This window comes from Schistocerca gregaria, chromosome 5, assembly GCF_023897955.1.
Source record: "Schistocerca gregaria isolate iqSchGreg1 chromosome 5, iqSchGreg1.2, whole genome shotgun sequence".
Taxonomy (NCBI): domain Eukaryota; kingdom Metazoa; phylum Arthropoda; class Insecta; order Orthoptera; family Acrididae; genus Schistocerca; species Schistocerca gregaria.
The window spans coordinates 283,489,875-283,506,994 of NC_064924.1; positions in this window are offsets into that span (position 1 = coordinate 283,489,875).

The window sequence follows — 17,120 nt, forward strand, 5'->3', positions numbered from 1 at the left end:
AAATTATAAATCGAGTTTTTCAGATTTCCAAAGAGTACTGTCCCCTTAATACTGACGACGATGGACTTCGTAGCCCTTCTCTGGTTGACGTCTGAGGTTGGGGTTGTTTTGGGGAAGGAGACCAGTCAGCGAGGTCATCGGTCTCATCGGATTAGGGAAGGAAGTCGGGCGTACCCTTTCCGAGGAACCGACCCAGCATTTGCCTGGAGTGATTTAGGGAAATCACGGAAAACCTAAATCAGGATGGCCGGACACGGGATTGAACCGTCGTCCTCCCGAATGCGAGTCCAGTGTCTAACCACTGCGCCACCTCGCTCGGTCGGTTGACGTCTGAGTCGCGAGCCTTTGTGTACATTGTGTTCCTATGCGACCATTTCCACCCACACTCACTACACATTTGTGGAAGACCATCGTACACGTATGCCGAGTGTCTCTCCTAGAAGTCGACAAGTATCTGCTTTCCTCTTGAAAATCTGTCTTCAGTTGTCGCACTTCATTTTATACGGGACTGTCAGAAGTTAGTCGGTCGGGGTGTTCGAGCGGTTCTAGGCGCTACAGTCTGGAACCGCGAGACCGCTACGGTCACAGGTTCGAATCCTGACTCGGGCATGGATGTATGTGATGTCCTTAGGTTAGTTAGGTTTAAGTAATTCTAAGTTCTATGGGACTGATGACCTTAGAAGTTAAGTCACGTAGTGCTCAGAGCCATTTGATTTGTCAGAAGTTAAACCATTTTTCAGAAATATTAGCAGCTGTCTCTCCACAGGGGATGTAGCTTTGGTGATATGGCCCGTCGATATTTCTATATGGAGTTTTCGACATTATCCATTAGATCATTTACATATACTGCAAATAGTAATGGTTCCATCCTTCTTTCTGGAGCTACTTCGAAATTACCAATCCATTTTGCTCCGTTAAGGAGGACGTTTTCATTTATATCTCCAAAATAATCCTGAATCCAGTCACAAATCTGATCCGATACTCGGTATACTCGTATTTTTTTTTCACTGGACGACAGTGCGGTACGGTATAAAATGCCTTCCTGATGTCAAGTGTAACGGCAGCAACATAGGCATCAGTGCCTATGGCACTCTGTGTATCATTGCCAATAACAGCAAGCTGAGATTCGGAACACCTCTGTGCACAGAATCTAAGTAACTTAATATAGAGGAGATTTTAGTTTTTTCAAAAACAGTATAATACTACATACAAATTGTTCCCTATTCTACAACAGACTAACGAGACTGTATTTATTGACAAAAGATTTAAAACATGCACTACTAAAGAGGTTGCCTACATTACGCTTGTCCATCCTGCACTGCTTGGGATCCTTATCAGGCAAGAGTGATTGAGGAAAGCGAAAAAGTTCAAAAAAGTGCCAGCTCGTTATGTTTTATCACGAAATAGGGCAAATATTGTGACAGATATGATAAGAGAGTTGGGATGTGAGTTATTAAAATAACCCCCTCTTCGATGTGACGAGATCTTTTCACAAAATTAAAAACACCAACTTCCTCCTCCTAATGTGAAAAATTTATTTTCACTCCCACCTACAGGGAAGAAATAACTGTAGTGATAAAGTAAGAAAAAATCAGAGCGCGCACGAAAAGGTCTAGATGTTCATCTTTTACACGTGCGGTTATATGGCGAAACAGACGATAAATATTTATTTGCTATCCTCTGTTAGACATTTAAGTATTAATTTTAAAGTAATCATAGAGATGTAGATGTTGTGGTTTCAAACAATTAAAGACAGCAACTTTCTTACAGCAGTTACATATCTTTTCTCCAATATTCAATCTCTATAGTTATCCTCGAAGATATTTCTTCTCCTTCGGACAGCTTAACCATTTATTTGCATATTTACATTGGGAGATTCACATTGTGCGCTAGTGCGAGTCGCATCGATTATCTGACGTCAGCATTGCGTGAGGCTAACTTTCACAGATGTGTTCGTGACGATATGGTAAGGTTCGGGCGCTGCTGCTGACTGCCAACATCCTACTCTAGGAATAGGCTTGTTTCTCCTTCGGACAGCTTAACCGTTTATTTGCATATTTACATTGGGAGATTCACATTGTGAGCTAGCAGCTGTAATGCTAGTCGCATCGATTATCTGACGTCAGCATTGCGTGAGGCTAACTTTCACAGATGTGTTCGTGACGATATGGTAAGGTTCGGGCGCTGCTGCTGACTGCCAACATCCTACTCTAGGAATAGGCTTGTTTCTTCTCATCCTGAGAAAATATTCAGATCTTTTCTGTAGCACCTATAATTCTTATCGGTGTTTCTTTGCATATATCATAAGCTGAAATCTATTTTGTGGGCGATGACCCGTCTCTCTTTCAATACGATATTATACCTTACCGCATCTCATTTTCATTCCCACTACTTCTGTCGAACTCCCATGTATGATCATTCTTAAGCAGTTATAGTAGTTTAGAAGCTGAGAAATTTCGTAATAAGATGCACAAGGAGAAAAATCAGAAGTTATTTCAATAAACATTTAGCAAAATAACCGATTCTTCTTGATAAGTGTTGTTTATTGATAATAAAATCTGTTTAGCAGTAATCTGTACGGAATATCTGCTCCATTCTGTGTTGTTAGTTGCAATATGCAAACAAACAAAAATTAAACGAATCCAAAATGAGTGTAATGAGAATCGAAAGTAAAATTCTGCCTACCGACTTGACAGCTAATTCTGAGGAGTTTTGGTCTTACGTTAAATCAATAAAGGGATCATCAACAACACTCTGTGACCTTAATGGCAGTGAAATGGAGGACCCTACAGAAAATGTCGAAATACTAAAAGTCTTTTTCCAGAACTGGGTGACAGAGGACGATCGCACTGTAGTGCCTCCTTTAAATAGTCGCACGATCAACAAAGTTACTGACATAGAAATAAGTGACCGCGGGATAGAAGAGCAACTGAAATCGCTCAACGTAGGGAAGGCCACTAGACCATACAGGATACCAATACGATTATGCACAGAGTATGCGGAAGAACTAGCCCCTGTTCTGGCAGCAGTGCGCCGTCAGTCTTTGGTCCTGATGAATGGAAAAGCACAGGTCATTCCCATTTACGATAAAGGTCGTCGAACAGGCTCACAAAACTATAGACCCATATGACTTCGGTGAGTTGCCGAATTTTGGAACGTTATTTATGCCCGCCTATTATGATACACACTATATGACCAAAAGTATTCGGAAAACTGCCTGAAAATGACGACAGGTTCGTGTTGCTCTCATCCGTAATGCTGGAATTCAATACGGTGTTGGCCCACCCTGAGCCTTGATGAAAGCTTTCACTCTCGAAGGAACACGTTCAATTAGGTGCTGGAAGGTTTCTTGGGGAAAGGCAGCCCATTCTTCACGGAGTGCTGCACTGAGGAGAGGTATCGATGTCGGTCGGTGAGGCCTGGCACGAAGTCGGCGTTCCAAAACATCCCAAAGGTGTTCTACAGGATTTAGGTCAGGACTCTGTGCAGGCCAGTCCACTACTGGCCGTGCATTATGAAGATGTGCCCGATCGAGCTGAAAGGTGCAATTGCCATCTCCGAATTGCTCTTCAACAGTGGGAAGCAACAAGGTGCATAAGACATCAGTATAGACCTGCGCTGTGTTAGTGCCACGTAAAACAACAAGGGGTGCAAGTTCCCTCCATCAAAAACATGACCACACCATAACACCACCGCCTCCGAGTTTTGCTGTTGGCACTACACACGCTGGCAGATGGCGTTCACCGGGCATTCGCAATACTCACACCAGCGATCGGGTCGCCACATTGTGTTCCGTGATTCATCACTCCACACAACATTCTTCCACTGTTCAATCTGTCAGTTTTTACGCTCCTTACACCAATCGAGGCGTCGTTTGGCATTTACCGGTGTGATGTGTGGCTTATGACCAGCCGCTTGACCATGAAATCCAAGTTTTCTCACCTTCCACCTAACTGTCATAGTACTTGCAGTGGATCCTGATCCGGTTTGGAATAACTGTGTGATGGTCTGGATAGATGTCTGTCTATTACACATTACTACCCTCTTCAATTGTAGGCGGTCTCTGTCAGTTAACAGATGAGGTCGACCTGTAGACTTTTGTGCTGTACGTGACCCTTCACGTTTCCACTTCACTGTCCCATCGGAAACAGTGGACATAGGGATGTTTGGCAGTGTGGAAATATCGCGTACAGACGTAAGACACAAGTGACACCCAATTACCTGACCGCGTTCGAAGTCCGTGAGTTCCGGGCAGCGCCGCATTCTGCTCTCTCACTATAACTAATGACTACTCAGCTCTCTGATATGGAGTATCTGGCAGTAGACGCCAGCACAATGCACCCAAATAAAATGTTTTTGGGGGTGTCCAGATACTTTTGATCACATATTGTATTTATGTGGGACAAAAAATCTTTGTAGGAAGCAACATGTGTCTCGAGAATAACGATCGTGTGAAACCCAATTCGCTCTGTTCGTCCAGCAGAAATAAAAAGCAGTAGATATAGACGCAGAGGTACATGCCAAGTTTCTTGGCTTCTGGAAAGCATTCGATACAGTTCCGCATAGCCGCCTAATGAAAAATACGATCGTAGGCAATATCAGACCAATTGTGTGAGTGGATTGTAGAAATTCTAGCAAACACAACGCAGCAAGTCATTCTGGACCGAGGGAAGTCTTCAGACGCAAGGATAAATTCGGGCGTGTCCCAGAGGAGTTTTATACGACCATTACTTTCCACCATACACATATATATATAGGAAGTCCCATAAGGCTTTGTGTAGATGATGTTGTTGTATACAACGTGGTCGCAACGCTAGAAAATTGTAGCGAAATGCAGGAAGACCTACAGAGGATAGACGCTTGGTACAGTGAGAGGCGATTGACTCTCAACACACACATTTTATGAATACCTAGACAAAAAGACCCTTCACTGTATGATTACGCCATTGCAGAACAATCACTGGAAGCGTTTTGCATTCGAAGTATAAGCATCACATAAAACTAATAACGGGTAATACAGGTGCCAGATCGAGATTCATGGGAAGAACCCTCAGTAAATGAAGTCCAACTACAAAAGAAATAGCCTATTACCCGGCAAAGCACGTATTATTCCAATACTTGAATATTGGATCCCATCAGATATACACTACTGGCCATTAAAATTGCTACATAATGAAGATGACGTGCTACAGACGCGAAATTTGACCGACAGGAAGAAGATGCTGTAATATGCAAATTATTAGCTTTTCAGAGCAATCACACAAGGTTGGCGCCGGTGGCGACACCTACCACGTGCTGACATGAGGAACGTTTCCAACCGATTTCTCATACACAAACAGCAGTTGACCGGCGTTGAGTGGTGAAACGTTGTGGGGATGCCTCGTGTAAGGAGGAGAAATGGGTACCATCACGTTTCCCACTTTTTTTAAATGTCGGATTGTAGCCTATCGTGATTGCGGTTTATCGTATCGCGACATTGCTGCTCGCGTTGGTCGAGATCCAATAACTGTTAGCAGAATATGGAATCGGTGGGTTCAGGAGGGTAATACGGAACGCCGTGCTGGATCCCAAAGGCCTCGTGTCACTAACAGTCGAGATGACAGGCATCTTATCCGCATGGCTATAACGGATCGTGCAGCCACGTCTCGATCCCTGAGGCAACAGATGGGGACGTTTGCAAAACAACAACGATCTGCACGAACAGTTCGACGACGTTTGCAGCAGCATGGAATATCAGCTCGGAGACCATGGCTATGGTTACCCTTAACGTGGCATCACAGACAGGAGCGCCTGCGATGGTGTACTCAACGACGAACTTGGGTGCACGAATGGCAAAACGACATTTTTTCGGATGAATCCAGGTTCTGTTTACAGCATCATGATGGTGCATCCGTGTTTGGCGACATCGCGGTGAACGCACATTGGAATCGTGTATTCGTCATCGCCATACTGGCGTATCACCTGACGTGATAGTATGGGTGCCATTGGTTACACGTCTCGGTCACCTCTTGTTCGCATTGACGGCACTTTGAACAGTGGACGTTACATTTCACATGTATTACGACCCGTGGCTCTAACCTTCATTCGATCCCTGTGAAATCCTATATTTCAGCAGGATAGTGCACGAACGCGTGTTGCAGGTCCTGTACGGGCCTTTCTCGATACAGAAAATGTTCCCATTGCTGCACTGGCCGCACATTCTCCAGATCTCTCATCAACTGAAATCTTCTGCTCAATGGTGGCCGAGCAACTGGCTCGTCACAATACGCCAGTTAGGACTCTCGATGAACTGTGGTATCGTGTGGAAGCTGCATGAACTGTGGTATCGTGTTGAAGCTGCACGGGCAGCTGTACCTGTACACGCCATCTAAGCTCTGTTTGACTCAATGCCAAGGTGAATCAAGGCCATTATTACAGCCAGAGTTGGTTGTTCTGGATACTGATTTCTCAGGACCAATGCATCCAAATTGCGTGAAAGTGTAATCACATGTCAGTTCTAGTATAATATATTTGTCCAATGAATACCCGTTTATCATCTGCATTTCTTCTTGGTGTAGCAATTTTAATGGCCAGTAGTTAAGTACTACAGCAAGCAGAGAAGATCCAAAGAAGAGCAGTGCATTTGATTGCAGATTCATTTAGCAAGGGTGGAAGCGTCAAAGATTTCATCAACGCAGTCCCTTGGCAGTCGCTGCCAGTTTGGTGTTCTGTATCATGGTGTGGTTGATTGCTAAAGTTCCGAGAGCTGCTAATATTTCTGATAAGAAGTCTAAGTCTCAGACAGACTCCTTATTAAAAGCGTTCCATCAACTGAAGATAGATTTACAAAAATTGGCCATTTAAAGGCAGAACTCGCGCACTGAGGATTGCGTACAAACTTAATTATGTATTTAGTGAGTTCAACCATTTTGGGAATTGAGAATCTCGAGCATTTCTCCCTGTTATTAACAATGACCACATATCGGTCTTAGCAGTTCTAAGATTTTCGAGCATGTTTTAATTTCAATAAAATAAGTGTGACAAGTCATGCAGGAGGCTGGAGACCATTTTCATAATAATCAGGTTGATCGGTCGCAATGGTAAAAGTCAATGACTAGTTTGCATATATTTGTTTCACATGCAACTTGAAACAACATATCTACGAGCGTTCAAAGATCCTGCATATCTGATAATGGAGAAATTTAGAAACATATCATAAGTGATATAAAGTAATTCCTTTGCTGATGTTTTACAATTGCAACACGGTCACCTTGAATGTAGAACTGGTGGTTGTTTTAATTTTAAGTTTGACGTCGAATAACAAATGACAAAAGAAATTTTTTTCGAGTGATATAATTATAAATTAACACTTTTCTGATTTTTTGCTTTACTTGTACTGTGAAACCTTTCTTTCTGCCAAATTTCGTAATTTTAGATCAACGAGATGTACCTTAAACGTTTTGGTGAGTCCGCTTGTAAGTATGAAAATATGTGACATAAATGCATTGACTCAGAGACTTCAGTCTTTTACACCTTAAAAGCACACACCAGTAGGGGGACAACCTATGTGCCAGGCCACGCTGCATTGTTGCCAAATTTATTCCAGATGGCGGCGATGACGCCATCCAAGATGGCGGCATGTAGACTTGGCAACAGCGCATGACATCATCCAAGATGGCGGATTTTGGTGGGAGAATAGTCCACTAACCTAACCTCAAGAAAAAATGGCTGGAATTTTGAATTTTGGCCAGAAAATAGTCCAATTGTGCTATGTCCACTAACCTAAGCCTCCAGAAGAAAAAATGGTGGGAAGTTTGAATTCCAACAGGATAATGCATGCAAAGACCGTACTTGTCTTTATTATTATTATTGATTACCTTTCATTAACATTCATTATCATTCATTGTCATTTATTATCAATCATTATCATTTATTATTATAGGTGTAGTGCACTACTGGAGTTCAGAAACTGCGATATGTCGGACTTACATATCGAAACCTATGAGAAGTAAAAGTTTCAAAACTATATGTCACAAATAAATAAAGTACACTCGTTCTTCCTTCCATCAGCCTAAGCACTGAAATTATTTCTGAAAATTAGCAGTTGTTTGGCTATTTGGAGGTAAATGTATTGCATTATTTACGAGCAGTTCGCATGTCTATAGGGTGTGCTATGAGTTAGTTTTAACTGTTTACAATTAGCAAGCGTGTGTGTAGAACATTATAAATGAGTTATGTAGGAGTGTTTTGCAGGTCTGTATGTTGAGGGACATGTCGGTGTGTTGGATATACTCCATTCATAAATAAAATAAATTCGTTCCTCCATCCATGGACTTACTGCAGGGTGAGTCTGTTTACCAGAAACGTGTAGGAAGAGGTTGTGTGCTGGTGGCTTAGTTTGAAACAATTTTCTTAGGTTGGTGGAGAAAGCGCAAGTGAGCATTGTTTACTGGCAGATTTGAAACTTGGTGCTGGTTCCTATGAGGAGGAGGAGGTGGCGGTCTGGTCATAGAAAAGTAGTTGAAATTAGGGAGTTGAACACGTTTGCATACGTATAAGAAATTGTAAATTGAATAATTTAATATAGCTGGGTGGTGAGAGTGAATTAGCGAGCGTTCTCGCGACGAGCAAACGCGCTGTTATACGGTCATGGTGGATTCCACTGCTGGTGAAACTCTGGCGCCAAACGTAACCTTTGTCCGGCATGCGATTGACAGGTTCCATCGCGTCCAGCGTTAAGTGCTCGCGGGCGTGGCTGACCGTTTGTGGCGAGGCCCTGAGGTGCCGCTCGCCGCCTAGCTGGCGCGCTGGCCGTGGGGGCTGTGCCTGACGTCAGCTGGCCAGGGAGCTGTCGATGAGCTCAGCCGGCCGCGCGCACGTAAGATGCGCTCTGGAGTTTCGCTGTGTGAGCATGGAGAAGTCAGTTGGAACACACCTGCATGATCGTAATGTCTGAAATAAAGAGTCATTTTCCAGGTATTTACAGACGGCTATGTCCGTCGCGTGTATGGAGGGTGTGTGACGTAAGCTGGGCGGCGGCGCAGCGATTGAACAGTTATTACGCTCGCGCGAGAGCGAGTCAATTAGCGGGCGTTCTAGTGCGGTTCAAACGTGCTGTTATATAGTCATGGCGGATTCCACTGTCGAGCAAACTTCGCCGCCAAAAGTGTAGCACTGCGTTCTCGCTCGCACAGGGACACGTGGTGGACGGTTAGGGGTCGGCATCGACAGGTTTGAACGTGGCGCCGAAAGTGTTGCAGGGAAAAGGCCGACGGTGATGCGAATCAGCTCCCAGGCAGACAATTTTGGCGCGAAACGTGTGGAAGCGACGAATACACGTGGTGAGCGGACAAGGGGCCGCTGTGACGCCAAACTCGACAAGTTCCAGCGTGTCCAGCGAAAACATGTTTACGACGTGGGAGCGATCGCTGGGCTCGCCACCCGCGAGTGGCCGGCCGCGTCACGTGACAGGCGTAGGCAGTGTCTCCGCGCGCTGGCCAGGGGGTGGCGAGGATTTGAACTAATTCCGCTGGAGCGCGGACGTCGTGGTGACTGCACTGCGATATCAAAGATGTGTGTGCTGACTGTGTTGGAGAACAAGTGATGACAGTACTGCTTGAAATAAAGTCTTCAGTCCCTTCCCCCCTGCAAAATCAAAGGACGTGAATTACGTTACTGTAAGTGCAGTATATTATTTGACGCGATTATGTTAGGTTACCAGTGAAAAAAAAAGATAACTGACGGATAAAGCTCGTACGTGTGATCAATTATGGTGTGATAGATTTTTGCTATGGATTTAACGAGAATGGCTTTCTCACCGAGAAAATCGGACATCTTGAATAAATAATAAATGATAATAATACATAGAAGTACAGTTTTCGAGAGAATATCGCATTGGAATTTGAATTGTCGTGGAGAATGTTCCACACGATCGTGTGGCTTACCCTGTACTGACGGCTCAACTGCCTGGTAGTCATACAGAGCGTACATTATGCAGTGTTAATCACATTTCCCTCCGAGTCAGTTGTCCGAATACTTCGTGTAGGTCGTTCATCATTTGCTGCTTCCTGAAACGACCATGTCTCAGAGAAAAGGCCAAACACTGTTGCAAACATTAAATGCTGTAGTTGTTGTCGGCGGGGATAGGTTTCCTCATACAACCTAGCTGCCAGCCAGCCGTTGCCATTTGCCTTTCCGTAAGCAAGTACCATGTCGGCAAGCTCTCGATTCGAATACGTAACCACTGTGTACAATGCTGTATCACATCTACTACAAGGTCAGTCAGCAAGAGAAGTGAATCGGACACAAAAATACCAATTACTATGGGAGGAGAGGGCGCTAGGGCATGACCCTCTAGGAGGAAACCATGCATACTGTAACTGTCGCTATTTGGTACAGCGCCTATTAGACCGCAGTCTCAGTAACGAAATATGTTTGAATAAATGGTCTCTAGCACGGACACCGTGCGCTTCTGGACATAAGTTCATTAGATGTTTAATTTTCCGTACCCTGTTATCGATCAGTCCCTGGAGTTTGCACACGTTGAAAAAAATCACGCTGTGTATGTACACTACTGGCCATTACAATTGCTACAACAAAAAGAAATGCAGATGATAAACGGGTATTCACTGGACAAGTATATTATACACTCCTGGAAATTAAAATAAGAACACCGTGAATTCATTGTCCCAGGAAGGGGAAACTTTATTGACACATTCCTGGGGTCAGATACATCACATGATCACACTGACAAAACCACAGGTACATAGACACAGGCAACAGAGCATGCACAATGTCGGCACTAGTGCAGTGTATATCCACCTTTCGCAGCAATGCAGGCTGCTATTTTCCCATGGAGACGATCGTAGAGATGCTGGCTGTAGTCCTGTGGAACAGCTTGCCATGCCATTTCCACCTGGCGCCTCAGTTGGACCAGCGTTCGTGCTGGACGTGCAGACCGCGTGAGACGACGCTTCATCCAGTCCCAAACATGCTCAATGGGGGGCAGATCCGGAAATCTTGCTGGCCAGTGTAGTTGACTTACACCTTCTAGAGCACGTTGGGTGGCACGGGATACATGCGGATGTGAATTGTCCTGTTGGAACAGCAAGTTCCCTTGCCGGTCTAGGAATGGTAGAACGATCGGTTCGATGACGGTTTGGATGTACCGTGCACTATTCAGTGTCCCCTCGACGATCACCAGAGGTGTACGGCCAGTGTAGGAGATCGCTCCCCACACCATGATGCCGGGTGTTGGCCCTGTGTGCCTCGGTCGTATGCAGTCCTGATTGTGGCGCTCACCTGCACTGCGCCAAACACGCATACGACCATCATTGGCACCAAGGCAGAAGCGACTCTCATCGCTGAAGACGACACGTCTTCATTCGTCCCTCCATTCACGCCTGTCGCGACACCACTGGAGGCGGGCTGCACGATGTTGAGGCGTGAGCGGAAGACGGCCTAACGGTGTGCGGGACCGTAGCCCAGCTTCATGGAGACGGTTGCGAATGGTCCTCGCCGATACCCCAGGAGCAACAGTGTCCCTAATTTCCTGGGAAGTGGCGGTGCGGTCCCCTACGGCACTGCGTAGGATCCTACGGTCTTGGCGTGCATCCATGCGTCACTAAAGTCCGGTCCCAGGTCGACGGTCACGTGCACCTTCCGCCGACCACTGGGGACAACATCGATGTACTGTGGAGACCTCACGCCCCACGTGTTGAGCAATTCGGCGGTACGTCCACCCGGCCTCCCGCATGCCCACTATAGGCCCTCGCTCAAAGTCCGTCAACTGCACATACGGTTCACGTCCACGCTGTCGCGGCATGCTACCAGTGTTAAAGACTGCGATGGAGCTCCGTATGCCACGGCAAACTGGCTGACACTGACGGCGGCGGTGCACAAATGCTGCGCAGCTAGCGCCATTCGACGGCCAACACCGCGGTTCCTGGTGTGTCTGCTGTGCCGTGCGTGTGATCATTCTTGTACAGCCCTCTCGCAGTGTCCGGAGCAAGTATGGTGGGTCTGACACACCGGTGTTAATGTGTTCTTTTTTCCATTTCCAGGAGTGTACTAGAACTGACATGTGATTACATTTTCACGAAATTTGGGTGCATAGATCCTGAGAAATCAGTACCCAGAACAATCATCTCTGGCCTTGATACGCCTGGGCGTTGAGTCAAACAGAGCTTGGATGGCGTGTACAGGTCCAGCTGCCCATGCAGCTTCAACACGATACCACAGTTCATCAAGAGTAGTGACTGGCTTATTGTGACGAGCCAGTTGCTCGGCCACCATTGACCAGACGTTTTCAATTGGTGAGAGATCTGGAGAATGTGCTGGCCAGGGCAGCAGTCGAAAATTTTTTGTATTCAGAAAAGCTCGTACAGAGCCTGCAACACGCGCTCGTGCATTAACCTGCTGAAATGTAGGGTTTCGCAGGGATTAAATGAAGGGTAGAGCCACGGATCATAACACATCTGAAATGTAATGTCCGCTGTTCAAAGTGCCGTCAGTGCGAACAAGAGGTGACCGGGACCACCAATCTATCACGCCGGGTTATACGCCAGGATGGCCATGACGAATACACGCTTCCAATGTGCATTCACCGCGATGTCGCCAAACACGGATGCACCATCATGATGCTGTAAACAGTACCTGGATTCATCCGAAAAAATGTCGTTTTGCCATTCGTGCACCCAAGTTCGTCGTTGAGTACACCATCGCAGGCGCTCCTGTCTGTGATGCAGCGTCAAGGGTAACCGCAGCCATGGTCTCCGAGCTGATATTCCATGCTGCTGCCTACGTCGTCGAACTGTTCGTGCAGATGATTGTTGTTTTTCAAACGTCCCCATCTGTTGAGTCATGGATCGAGTCGTGGCTGCACTATCCGTTCCAGCAATTCGGATAAGATGCCTGTCGTCTCGACTGCTAGTGATACGAGGCCTTTGGGATCCAGCACGGCGTTCTGTATTACCCTCCTCCACCCACCGATTCCATATTTTGCTAACAGTCATTGGATCTCGAAAAACGCGGGCTCAATGTCAAGATGCGACAAACCGCAATCGCGACAGGATACAATCCGACCTTTATCAAAGCCGGAAACGTGATGGTACGCATTTCTCCTCCTTACATGAGGCATCACAACAACATTTCACCAGGTAACGGCGATCAACTGCTGTTTGTGTATGTGAAATCGGTTGGAAACTTTCCTCATGTCAGCACGTTGTAGGTGTCACCACCGGTGCCAACCTTGTGTGAATGCTCCGAAACGCTAATAATTTGCATATCACAGCATCTGTCTGTTAAATTTCGCGTCTGTAGCACGTCATCTTCGTGGTGTAGCAATTTTAATGGCCAGTAGTGTAATAAAGTCTTCCACAAACATAATAGAGCGTGTGGATAACTGGCAACATACTAGCGCAATGCATAAAAAGGCGTATAATTCAGATTCCAACCAGAGGAGGACTATGAATTTCGTCGTGGTCTGTATTGAGCTACATTTACACCTGCGCACCTTACGCCTAGTTGAAGTGCACACGTGCTTACCCCACACGCAAGCAGAGGCACGCGTGCAGGTCTGAGCCAGGTGATCAAAATGAACACATGATTGATATCATCCTTGGGAGAATCAAGGGAGGACCCCCTGTGATCAAGCTGCAGCTGCAGGTTAAATGCGCCTGTGTGCCCGGCCAGTAGGTAAGTGGGTTTGTTTACCACAACCAGCCAGCTGTCAGGAGATGTGCACCAGCGTGCCTGCAGCATCAACCTGCCGTCTAAAGGCAGGATGAGGACCGCCTAACATTCCTTATAAGGCCTACTGTGAGTAACAACACATTTGTTACATTTTAAAGTTCACAATTAACAGGTCAAAATATACAAGGATGCTTTTTTTTTTCAAACAAATAATCATAATGCTGAATTCTAAAGACGATAACACTATATAATAAAAACAACAGTAACAATCGTCACACCAACATGCACATAAAGCCATTCAATTTTTAATTATGAACGAATAGTTTTCTTCATTTGGAGAGCTCATAGACTGAAGTATTAGAAAGGATCTGAAACTTCTTGACATTGTTTTTCCTAATTCGATTCACTGGCTAAGCTGGATGTGTTGGGAGTTGAATTTTGTGACGCACAGAGAGGGGCAGTTTCTTCAGTATGTCACTCTACTACACACAAGACAGTGTGCTACGAATGTTGTGTCCTAACCTTTTTGTCTTACAAGGGTAGTAATAGTAACTAAATTGAACATAATTGTAACTAAACTGAACATATTAATTTTACATGTATAAATGGAACTTTTTAAATCTCTTTACATTTTGTAATTAATTGTTTTAAATTCCGAAAAATAAAATAAAATAAAAATAAGATGCCAGTAGCACAAATCGAACCCCAGCTGACGAACTGACAGTCGTTGCACTTGACCATTTTTTGTTTTTGTTTTTTACTCATCGTATGTTAGGGGCGGACGTCACATGATACACATTCAAGGTTATAGTTGAAGACTTTATTTTGCAACCAGTCCTCTGACTGAACACGCACAGCTACCGTGCCGGAGCCATGGGGCTACTACGCTGATACTTCCTCATACGCTAAGCGTAAGTGTTTAGAGAGTTTTATAACTTTTCCCTCGGGCCACTCAGGCAAAATATTCTAGGAACTTGAAAGGGGCATCTGACTGCTTCGTCTTACATAGTCTGAGCCCCATGCTTTCCTGTTGTTAGATTTACATTTGTAGTAGATTGTCTTGCTCCTTAAATACCACTTCCTCTTTCAAAGATGTTCTGGAAAAGGGCCTTTTTAACAGATTATCTACAGAAAAGACTTTTGCACTCAATGCCCTCCTATATTCGTTTTTTAACAACATCTGCAGCCTTTTGGCTTACATGGGAAGTAATCTTAACTAAATCGGATATATTAATTTAACGTACATAAATTTAATTTTTTAAATGTACTGTATATAAACTTTGCAGTTACAGTAGAGTTGTTCGAAGAGAATGGCGCGGGACCACCAAGAAAATTTTAAAACTCAGACTACTGAAATTTATGTGGAAAAAAGAAATAAAACTATGCTCAAAAGAATACAGGCTTCAAAATAACTTTGTTGAAACGAAATGTTTAATAGGCCTTGACATTGGCAGAATTAAGATTTTAACTTCAGTCTGGTAACAATTTCCTTTTGGAATAATCGTAAAGCATATTTTGTTTGGTGAAGCTGCAGCGGGGCTATATCACGCCAGCGTCTGAAGAAGGTGTCGCCTCAGGCTGTTGTTCCATGTTGTACACGCCGGTCTCAAGTGCAGCTTAGCCGACGGTGTGATCCATCATTGGTAGAGTCTCGGCCTTATCGTGTTCACCACTCTCATACTGCAATGTGGAGTTAACCATGTCAATAACACAATTGTCTGTGACTTCGAACTGCTGGTCTGAATTCATGCACTCAAGTTATTCCGACATTTTTTGCCTCTTCATAGTCAGGCAACTTTCTGTTTAAATCACACAACGGGTGAACCGTCCTCATCGTCAAAATCTGCAGCTTCTGTGTTAGACCTATTTTCCAATAACATTTTTGTCCACGACGTAGAAATTGTATCTGACTTTATCTCACTCTAAGACTCACCGATACAATACACTATGTCCTTCACAGTCACTTTCTTTATAACTCCTAGAATGCTTTCATCGTCTTCCGAATGCAAGACTGTAGCAGTCACCAATACTTTTTCTTCAGACATTCCAGAAGGCCCTCATCCCTGGGCTGAATCAAATTGGTAACGTTTGGTGGGAGAAACCAGGCGCGGCTCCCGTGTCACTGCTGATCTTCTACACTTGGATGTTGATTGTCAAAATAGGTTTCTACGACGATACATTTTCTCTTAAAAACGTTTTGCACTCAAGTACAACGAGTTCAAAAATGAGTTCTTAAAGATTTCCTTATTCATTCAGACATTCTTTTGATGCAATGTACACATTCTTGAATGCTCTTGGCTTGGCAGTCTCCCATTCACAGTCTGTTTTAGTTTGGGATTTACAGTTGCATTTGAAGCTGCCATAACTGTGACTCACTCATTACATTTTTGTGCCCAGGAGAACTTGTTTTTCACGAGAAGCAAGTTTTTTGTCGCCTAAATTTTGAAATTTAAACAGTTCCGCCACAGTTGTAAATCTGCTCATTAGATAAATTTTCTTTAGTTACGATTATTTTAATCTTTCCACTCAATTCCGAAAAGGCCTCAGAGTCACCAGCGAGTTTTTATCCACATAAAACTAGTTGATGCACTCTGTATCTCTTCCTCCACTTTTCGAGCTAGACCACACTAGAGGCGAAACTGCCATCTTTCTCCTGTGGCTGGTTCTAAAAAAGAAGGTTTCCTCGTGCAAGACTGGACCAGAAAACGAAGCCCCCATCTGTCTCTGTTGTGTGAACCACATTAGCAATGCCTCATTTTTTCTTGCTTTTTTTTTTTAAAGTCCGACGTGTTAATGGTTTTCTGTTAAGAGATTCTTCAGAACATTTCTTTGAAGAAAATTGTTTTATTTTAAGTCAGCACCTTCGATACTTCGCCGACACCGTATTCGAAAGCAAGATTTTTATTGTTTCTCCTTTGTGAAGTGATTTAAATGCATCTACTTTAACATTCAAAGGCAGAAACTTCTTTTTCTTTGTTGAAGCACTCAATTTTAGAAGCTGTACAAACAAAAACATTCTAGAAAGAAAACGAAACACAGTACAGGGTGTATCAAAAAGAATCACCCGATATGGCACACCTGCTGTGAAACTAATAAACATATACAATGAATTTTGTGTTTTGATGAACAGGAAAGCCAAAACATGTTTTTTCATACCTTTTCATAGGTGTTCAATATGACGCCCCCTTGAGGTGCTCGGCATGTGTCAATGCGGTACTCAAATTGTAAATTGTTCCCACACTGCAGCGAGCGTGCCTTGAGTTACAGCTTCCACAGCTGCTGTTATGCTGCGTCCCAGTTTATTCATTGTTGTTGGTAACGGAGGCACATAAACAGAGTCTTTTATAAACCCCCCACAAGAAATAATCATATAGAGAAATAATCACATCTGGTGCAGTGACTTTGGAGGCCAGTAAAGTAAGGCTGAATTATCTGATCCAGTGCGGCCG